General features: G+C 38.7%; 1 long non-coding RNA gene across 1 annotated transcript in view; it reads right to left on the bottom strand.

Annotated features, from left to right (window-relative positions):
* The window catches only part of LOC106726141, a 20,725-nt gene extending 10,943 nt beyond the window's left edge, over positions 1–9,782 (bottom strand). The window contains exons 1-2 of the long non-coding RNA XR_001362166.1: positions 9,716–9,782; positions 8,675–8,736 (exon numbers count right to left, since the gene is read on the bottom strand). This is a non-coding gene — a long non-coding RNA (uncharacterized LOC106726141). The remainder of the gene's footprint in view (positions 1–8,674; positions 8,737–9,715) is intronic.
* Between the last annotated feature and the right edge of the window lie 411 nt (positions 9,783–10,193).

Below are 10,193 nucleotides of genomic sequence, written 5' to 3'. Positions count from 1 at the left end.
CCCCCCCCCCAACTGCCCTCTCCTGCTGGCCATCTTGTGTCCACATGGGGCCGGCCATCTTGTGTGTTGGAGTGATGGTCAATTTGCATATTACCACTTTATTATATAGGTTGCTGAAGAGTATTCTTTAAGAAGAAGAAGAAGAAAAAGGTAAAGATAAAAAATATGAACAACAAAGTGGCAAAAAATACATATCTATCAACAATTGAATCTAAAAATCAAATGAATAAGAAATCCAATGAACAGAATAAACTGGTGAATGTAATAGAATCAGGGGCATGGAAATGGAACAGACTGAATATCCTCAGAGGGAGGGGGGTGTCAAGGGGATGCAGAAATAGATTAGACAAAGATCTTATATGCATGTATGCATTACCTATGGACACAGACGATAGGGTGGCGAGGGCCTGGGGTGGGGTGGGAACCAGGTGGAGGGGAGCTATGGGGGGAAAACGAGGGACCTCTTTAACAATTTCAACAATAAAAATTCACTTAAAAAAAGACTATGTATTTTCTATTATCTGGGGGAGAGGAGGGCATCTATCTATGTATATTGCCTCATTTCCAAAGGAGTCACTTTGAGAATATACTTGCCTTCTACAAATTTTAGAAATTTGGAATGGTGGCCCAAGGTCTGCACATGCTGTAGCACAGAATGGAAATGCCAACTCACAGGTACTCTCCATGAAACACCCAGGTTCTAGAAACATGGTGCTTGTGTTAGTCAGGGTAGGTTGTTTCACTAGAGACAATCAAGTCAGTGGGAGACACAATGAGGTTTACAGGTACACAAGAAGTTCCTAAGTGTGTAGGCTGAGAACAACCTTATTTAAAATAAGACCTAAAAGGCTTCACCCTTTAAAATCATATCCTTTAAAGCTCTATAACCTTTCCTACACTTCTCTTCAAACCAAATTCTCCAAGATGAAGCTTCTATAGTACAGTGGATTTGCTCTTGATTAATAGTTACTTTGTCTGTGTGAGTCTTGTGGTCAACACAGGAAAGGAGCCTGTAATGAAAGCAGCCAGGAGTGAGGCCTGAACTGCTAAATTCCAGTGACTCCTGTGTGCCTTTGACTTAACGCCACCTCCCGTCACAAAAGCACACATTCAACAGTCTGCAGTCTTACCTTCCTTAACTACTCTGCTCTTTTACATGCTGTCTTGGAACCCATGAATTCACCAGTGTATTCTGTTCAATTTTTTATAATCAGATTTTTCTTTTCCATTATATTACATTTTCATTGTGATCAAAACTAATATTACCAAGTGAAAGAAAATAAAGGTTAAAAATTTGAGAGAAGCCATCCCTTTTAGTAAAAATATCATTGATTTTAATTATATATAATTAAAGAAAAATGCAAAATAATATCTAGATAAACATTGCCTATATTTGACTATATATGGAGAGAGAGAACATTTTTCTTTTAATTAAAAAAATCAGTGACTAATTTTTTTTTACAATATTATATTCATTTCTGTGTCAAATTGTAATAGGCCAGTTAAAGAAATCCATAAAATCTGATGGCAAATATTTAAACCTGTTTTATAAGTCCTACAATATATTATTCTAATGTAATTTTTATAAAAATAGAATTCCAGTTATACTAATAATTTTAAAAATATTTTAGTTTTGTATACCTCTTTACAAAGATCTCTTATGTATATAAGTTATCTTAAGCCTTGGAGCAACTCTATAAGCTAGTATATAATTGTTTCCATTTTATAAATGACTAAACTGAGATGTAGGGGCAGATTTTTCACACTCCAAATATTTAATATATATAACAAATCTTAGATTTAAAAACAAATCTGATGGCTATTAGCTCTTTACTTTTCCTTCAATTTCATTAAGACTTTGAGGGTTGGGGACTTGCAGGAGGCAGCCTATCAATGTTTCATTCTCACATCACTGTTTCTCTCTCCCTCTCCCTTCCTCTCTCTCTAAAAAAATCAATTAAAATATTTTTTAAAAAGACTTTGAGAATTTTAGGGAATCGGTATTATTATCAGTGTTATTCAACTAATGCCTCAATAATGCTATAAAACATATCACCCTAAACCAGGGTTTCTTAACCTCAACATTACTGACATTTGTGCCAGACAATTCTTTGTTGTGGAACCTGTTCTCTTCATGGTAAGATGTTTAGCTCATCCAGGGCTCCTGCTTCCTAGAATTTCCTGTGGTAGGTAGAATAATAGCTGCCCAAATATGTTCACATCCTAATCCCCATGGCAAACTATAACTATGTTACCTTACATGGCAAAAAGTACTTTACCAGATATGACAATGGTCATGGGATGTTACTCTCAGAATCATATTCCATCATATAAGATTTCATCTTAACAAACCGGAAAGAAAGTTTCTCCTGCTGGCCTTGAAAAGTAAATAGCCATTTTTGAGCTGCCTATGGAGTGGGTCACATGATAAGGCACTGAATGGGACCTCTAGGACTTGAGACCATTCTCCAGATGACAGCTAATAATAATCCAAATGAGTTTGGAAGCCTCCAAATGAGAACACAGCCTGCCAGCTCTTCGCAGCCTGAGTGAGACAGCAAAAAACCAAGATAAGCAATGCTCACAATCTTGACCCATGGAGACTGAGATAATAAATGTGTGTTGTTTTAAGTCAATAAGTTTGTGGTAATTTGTTATGCAACATTCAAAACTAATACACCATGACAGTGAATAAGACATGCCTTAAGGCTATGAATGGTGTTTCTGGCAGGGAAAGCAAATCAGTACCCAGACTAATGTCTATTCCAATGAGAACAACGTGCTTTCTCTTCCCTGATGGGCATGGTCCTGTGTAATCAGCTGAGTGTTTCCCCTGGGGAACAGTGCTGCATCAGGGGCTCAGTGTTGGCCTGCTGCTGGCCAGCTGGACACTCAGCAGAGGCTGTAGATAAATCCGCCTTGGTGAGTGGAAACCGTTGTTGCTGAATCTAAAAATAACCTCTAACCCTAACAGGATGGGCACTTTGTGAGCAAATTTAGCCAGGACAGGGTGGTTGGTATCCTCAGGACAGAGCATGTAGCTTTAAATGAAAAAGCCATTTTATTATCTGTTTCTTTTTGTCAGAAATCAAGTAAGGACTAGGCTTCCTATTTGGAATTTCTCATGTGGTTTCAGTCATATGTCAGCTTGTAGGTCTGCAGGATCCAATTCAAAGATGGCTCACTCACCTTTTCTTTAAAAAAAAATTGAAAATGTAACTTTTATTATGAACGTGTACTATTTATCTTTCTTAGCAATGATTTTTTTTAATAATATAAGCATGTCTCAATCATCCAAAAGTTATCTATCTATCCACCCATCTATCTATGTAAGTTAATATAGATTCTATTGATTGGCTACTTAATAGAATCACATGGTAAGTTTTATAATGATTGATCAGCCTACCTTGCTATTTCTGCTGTAAATAAAAATGTTTAAATTTGATATTTATTAAATGAAGTTCACCTAAAACAACTTCCCTTTTAGAAAATCACTGCATGACAACAAGTTCAGTATTATGAAGATTACAAGCAAATTTTTAAATTAAGGCCCTGTGAATTAAAAAAAAAGAAAAAAAGGAAGCACAGTGTTGGATTAGAATGCAACAACCTGGCTCTGACCCTTAGTGCCCATATTATTTGGGGACAGGTGCTTAATTTGGTGAGCTCCATTTGGCTTGGTTATAAAATGGAGATAATAATATTCACTTTACAGGGTTGATTTCAGAATCAGGGACCTCAAGTCAAAGTACCTGCCAAGGATTATGCACAACAGGTCACTGTTCCTACCACATAAGAGGGGAATGGGAGCTAAAGCTGGGACCATGACTAGGAGTTTGCTCTGGAGGAAGAAAACAATTTAAAAGACCAAACTCAGACAATTATTAGAATAGGCCTCAAACATAAGAACCCAGATGGGACTAGAATATTTTCTTCTTTCTCTCTTCCCCCCTTATCTCCTCACAGTCTTTCCAGCCCCATTTCCTTCCTACTACAACACAGAATGATGGTCTAGCAGGAAGGGCTCAGCACAAAGGTCTGTCCATACTTCCAGATGGGTCAGTCCCCTCTTCCCCAAAGATAAGCCAGAATTTGTACATAGCTTTTTGCTATGCCACTCCTACTACTAAAGTCCCTGGTAAGTCACCTCCCCACCCCCTACCCCCTCATATAGAACTGACTCTTCCAGTCAAATCGATATACCTGTTTCCCCTTGTGCTCACCTACCTTGTCCCTTTGCTCATGTTATTCCTCCCCACTCACCTCATTTCCTGTCAGAAAATCTACCCTTGATTCAGGGTCCATTTCAAATTTTACTTCATCCTTAGAGTTTTCCCTGAAAAATTTTTCTTCCCTTGGAAATCTCATAGTGTATTATGCCTGCATTCATCTAAATCTTATCTCCCATTCGTGTGGAAGCCCCCTGAGGTGGTGACTATGTCTTCATATTCTCCACACTACCTAGCACAGCTTGTTCTTCCTAATATGTGTTGAAAATTTGAGTTTTAGAGTTTAGCTCAAGAATTAATTCACATCTTTGCAGTAAACTGACATTCATCGTCAGTGTAAAAGTCAAAACAATGCTAAATATTTGTATTCCTGTGAACAGTAAACACTGAATGGGAAAGACTTCATTTCTCTCTCACCCCTCTCTCTTTTTCTTCTCTTTGAAGCCTTGTTTTCCCTTTTTGAGTTAGAACCAAAAACACATATTTCGTTTTCTGACACTATTTAATGCCTAAGGCATTGTTACAGAAACACAGTAGTCATGGAAGGAACTTTAAATGGTGAAGTAAGCCACTCTCTTATTTCTAAATAAGACTGGAATTAACTCTTCCTAGAAATGTGGATATATGTATATACTCTTAAAATTTAATTTAGAAAAAAAACTGGATTAGAAAGGGAAGGTAGGGTAGGAAAGCCCTCTCTTTCTTCCCTGGTTAACTCTTTCCTGTTCCAGCTGTTGCTATCCTTGCAAGGATCATGGCTGTGGTGCCTGTTGGCATCCTCAAGGAGAATATGATCGAGGAGAATATAAGTGTTATTTTTTTCTAATAATTCTGGTTGTTATTTTCCCCTGGAATTTAGAGACAGGGAATTCTCTTCATATGCTTTAAAGCAGTTCCCTGGACCAGCATATCTGACTCCTAACCAGCATCAACTATTACACAGTAGCAATTTTTCATTAGGGGTAAAGTCCCTTCATAGAACAGCCATTGAGGTAACACAAAATATTAAAATGTGAGGACCGAGGGCCTTAAGAGATCTTCTAGTTCATTTCTCTGACTTCAGGTATAAACACACAACCCATCACAAGGGTGGCTCTCCTATGTTTCAAGGTTTTAGAAAAAAAATCCAATCTCTTGGTTGACTGATTTCTAACTTCATTGAGTTGTGTCCTACAAATCACCATGTGCTTTCTTTCTGGTGGTGATGGTGGTGGTGTGGTTTAGTTTGTTTTAAATTAGACTTTTTTGGTTTCTTGACAATATCTTATTAAAATAATTATCTAATTATCCTTTAGTGTTTATTTTCTAACTCAGTTCCTTGATACTTGCTCAGAAACCATGCTTGTCCGCTCTTTAAATATTGGCTAATGCCTTCTTATCTGTCTCCATATTGTCTTTAACCCTCTTTGGGTACTATCAGAATAGTAGATGATCCTAGTACATTAATACGTAAATGTTGGTAAATTTGCCACTGCACTTTTCTCCTTGTCAGTAATTCAGCTTCACATTTCTATTTCATATATTTAACCATAGACTTGTGAGTCTGGTCAAATTTCAAACTGGATTCAAAGTTATCATCACAGTAGTGAATTGTTTGCTCCCTCTTCTGTGTTCCTATTGCTCTTCATACTTATCTCTATTTGATTAGAGATAAGTATTTAAAGTATATTTTTACTTTAAAACACCTATCTGTTTATATACCTATTAAAATATAAACAGAAATACAAAAAAATGCCTGTCTAGGGCAAATGTTCAATAAATGAGAAAAGCAAAGGATGATAGGAAGAAAGGACATTAGGTTAGAACCACAGGAAGCCACAAAGATGATCAAGTTTAACCACACTTGACAAACAAGGAAAATAAGACAATAAGAAATTAAGTGAGTCCAAGCCATATAACTAGTGAGAGGCTATTTGGGACATTTATGAATTGGGGGAACCAGGTAGTCATCCCCCCATTCATTGTAAGAGCACTCTGACTTTAGACCCTTGCCTATGCAGGGTCTGACTTTTGTTTGACTCTTAGAGGAAAAAGAGCTTTTCTCTTTGCCAGTCTTGAGCCCAGGAGGATTCAGGACAGAAGCTGCTGGCAGCCACTGTACCATCATTTGGAGCCAACCCAGAGGAGACAAAAGCTTGAAAGCTGAAGAGGGACTCGGTACAGTGATTCTTCTTAAATATCTAAATCAAGACAAACCCACATAGCAAATACGTTTTCTTTTTTACTTAGGTTTGATGGGCTTTCTGACTTGGTTGTAACTAAGTTCATGCGGTTCTTGAATGAAAGTATGGATTTTCTAACTTTCAACCTCTGTTGTTTTTTTTTCACTACCTTATTCTTATATGCCACCCTCCCCAATATTGTTTCTTTTTCCTTTATCAAATGACAGATTTTCTCTAGCAATTCTACCTGGAGGCTTCCAGCTTTTAAAGACAACCTTGTTTTCCTTGAATGGACCTCCATCTGATAAAAGGAAAGATTACCTCCCCATCCCTACATGACTAGATCCTTATTTACTCATCCCTCAAACATGCTTGTTATTTAAAGATAAAAGTATAAAGGTCTACTATTTCCAGAGACTTCAGTCTCATCCTAAATGTATTCCAGTTTGTATTTGTTCGGAGCTTTGAAAACCAGAGCCTAGGGAGCCCTGAGTTTGGGTGCATACATGTGTATGGCCTTATCAATGCAGAGGCAGAAAGTCTATACAGTGGGGCCTTGACTTACAAGTTTCCCGACTAACGAGTTTTTCGAGATACAAGCCATCTCTCGGCCAATTTTTTGCTTTGAGTTGTGAGCTAAAATTCAGGTTATGAGCCAGCTTCAGATACCCCACCGCTAGTTGGCCCAGTGAACGTCACAGTGAATGCCACAACATCAGTCCAGCATCACGTGTCATTGTAATGGTGAAAATTGATTTGACATACGAGTAATTTGAGTTACGAGCTCCGTCACGGAACGAATTAAACTCGTAAGTCAAGGCCCCACTGTACATTCAGAAAGCCCTGAGTCAGAGGTGGTACCTTGACCATTGTTGTAATTGATTTCCTTGGGCTATTAAGGTGACTTTTGTGACCTTACAATGGTAGCAGAAAGGCTCATATATGCTCAGTAACTGATCCAGAGTGTGGAAACACAGCTCCAATCTTGTCTTCCCTGGTGAGGTTGATAACAGCTAAACTAAATCAGAGGGAAATCCCAAAACTAGAAATCAGCACTGCACTCTGACCTATAGGTAATATTGCAAAAACAAAATTCAATTAAGTCTGCTGAAGTTTTCTGCTGGGCCTGGGAGAAATTTGCAACCACAAAAGAGATGTGAGAATCAAGTTACTTTATAGCAGCTTGATTCCAAAATATTTTACACTTGTAGATGTATGTACTAGAAGATGAGATAATTCATTCTAACACTGTAGTAGTAGATGAATTAAAAGAGCCTAAATTCCCATCAATTGGCAGCTGGTTAAGGAAACGATGATACATGCCTCAGTGGACTTCTGTACAGCTATTAACATGAAGAACAATCGTCTCTATGTCCCGATTTGAAATTACTCTAGGATATCTTTTTAAGTGAAAAAAAGCAAGGGATAGGAGATTGTGTGTGGAATGAGCTATTTACTTTGCATGAAGGGAGAGATAGCCCTCTGAATGTGCATGTGCGGGCACACACACACACACACACACACACACACACACACACACACTTCAATATGCAGAGAATGTCTCTGGAAGGAACCACAAGGAACTGGCATCAGAGGTGGCCTTGGGGAAGGAGGACTGGCGTGCTGGTGGGTAGTGTTGAAAGGGAGACTAACTTTTTGATATATTTTTCTTTGTGCCATTTGAATTTGTATTACAATCTCTCCACATTGCCTATTAAAAACAAAAATAAAGAACAATAGTCCAAGTTTTCACTTTGATTTAGAGCTTAAAAATGAAAACATTAAGATTTTATATTTCTTTTGTTCCCTTTGAGGCAAAAGCAGGCCCCTTCCATCTTTGTTACCTGCTTTGGAACAAATAGGCTCCAGTATTTTTAGACTTTCTCCCTGGAGTCCAAAACTCACAGTATGAAAGTAAGCAGGGAAGTATAGAGGAGTTGGAGACCACATTCCCTGCCCTAAATATTTTCCACTCATGAAGAAACTAGCTTTTCTCCTCTTACTGTTGTTTATACCAATAGAAGAGTGCACTGAGGTAATTCCGTCTTTTCTGCTAGATTAAAGAAAGGGTTTAATCTTTTTTTCCCCTTTCTTTCAGAGAAGGTTCTGTTGTTCTTTTTCTCAAAGTGAACATACATCTGAAAACAGCTCTAGTGCATTTCTGCTGGGAAAAGCAAGAAACTATTAACAGCAGCACTTGAGGCCACTGTGAAAGTCCATTACCCCAGAAATAGATTAAGGCAAGTTTGCAGAAATGCGTTACCCTAGCATTATCATTCTTACCTGAAAGAATGTGGCTCCTACTTAGCAGGAGACAGATGTTCTTATCTCATTCCACTGACAAACTAAAATGAAATAAATAAAAAGTTCACCTCCTGGGAATTTGCTTTACTTCTTTAATTTTGAGTCGTACATTTTGTGCAGGGTTATTTTTTCACCCATCCCTCCACCCTAGGCCCCTTTTCTGAGGTTCTTAATGGCACCTGCCTTGGACTGTGCCTCTGAAATATCTAGCTTGAGTTTAGTCCCAGACATGGTGGAAATTGTTCAGAAGAGCAGTGAAGGGAAAGACTAAGCCTAAACCATGGTGGCTTGTGAAATAACTTGCATAAACCCAGTACTCACCCCACAGCTTGTTCCTTAAGCACAGAACTCAACTAGTGTCAGTTCCAAACACATTCTGATAACAAAATCATCTGAGCAGAAACTTATTGGTGATACTCCTCTCTACTTGCTCTTCTCCTTTTTCTCTCACCCTCTATAACTGCTATGCTCCAAAGGGCAAAAGATCAAGTTCAATTGTGCCCAGTTTGACACTTAAAAGAGGGCTTAAATGTAGCTCAAGTTGAACCTTGCATAGTTTCCAAAAGATATACAGTTCTCAGGAAGTTCATTTCCAATAGTAGTGTCAGAGATTTCTCCCATTTAATATACGGTGAAGGAAACCATGAATCAAAACTAGAAGGTATATTTGTCAAGCTTAATAAGAAGGCTATAGGAGGGCAGTTCCCCGAAGACTCTATCTTGTCCATGCTACACCTCAGGCATTAGATGTGAGAAGAGTCATCCTGTCATTTACAATGAATACCAAGGTTTGAGATCAAGAGAGTGGTATTTTTTCCTTGTCCTCAGATCAGTGGTTCTCAAGTCTGGCTGCACATCTATCTCATGAGTTTAACACTATCCCCCAGAAATTCTGATTGGATGGTGTTGAGGGCGGCCAGGGTCCTGCTGTGTAGCCCGAGCTGTGGCCAACTGAGGCCACTCAGGGTTTGGGACCAGCTTGATGTCATCTTCCTGTTTAAAAGGACTGATCAGACAAACCTGGTAATTTCTGCACTGGACAGCACTTTCCCAAATGCAATGCCCACTTTCCTCAGAGCCCTGCAGGGTAGGCAAGACAGGATATTTATCTCCATTTTACAGGTGAAGACACTGAAGATTCAAGAGAAATGCCAATGGTCAGACGCACACTGAGTCAGAGGCAGACCGGAACTCCAGACAAAGTCTCTAAGGCCAGGCCAGTTCTCATACAGCATTGCAGCTTCCTCCAGACTTCAGATCCAAGACCAGCAGCCTTGGTGCTGGCAACCATATTGCTTCCAAGAAACAAAGGAAAAAGCAAAGGAAAGTCTATAGCTAAAAAAACACAACCCCTTAATTTCATAGATAAGGAATTCAAAGCACAGTGACTTGCCCAAGGTCACGTGGCCAGTTAATGGCAAGCAAAATAAACAACATTGGGATTCTAGCTACCAAAGGCAGAGCAAGGTGTAGGAAAACCAAACAGCTCCTGCTTGGA

Source organism: Myotis brandtii, unplaced genomic scaffold, assembly GCF_000412655.1.
Source record: "Myotis brandtii unplaced genomic scaffold, ASM41265v1 scaffold230, whole genome shotgun sequence".
Taxonomy (NCBI): domain Eukaryota; kingdom Metazoa; phylum Chordata; class Mammalia; order Chiroptera; family Vespertilionidae; genus Myotis; species Myotis brandtii.
Note: the sequence above shows the minus strand (reverse complement) of the source record. Positions and strands in the feature narration are given on the sequence as shown.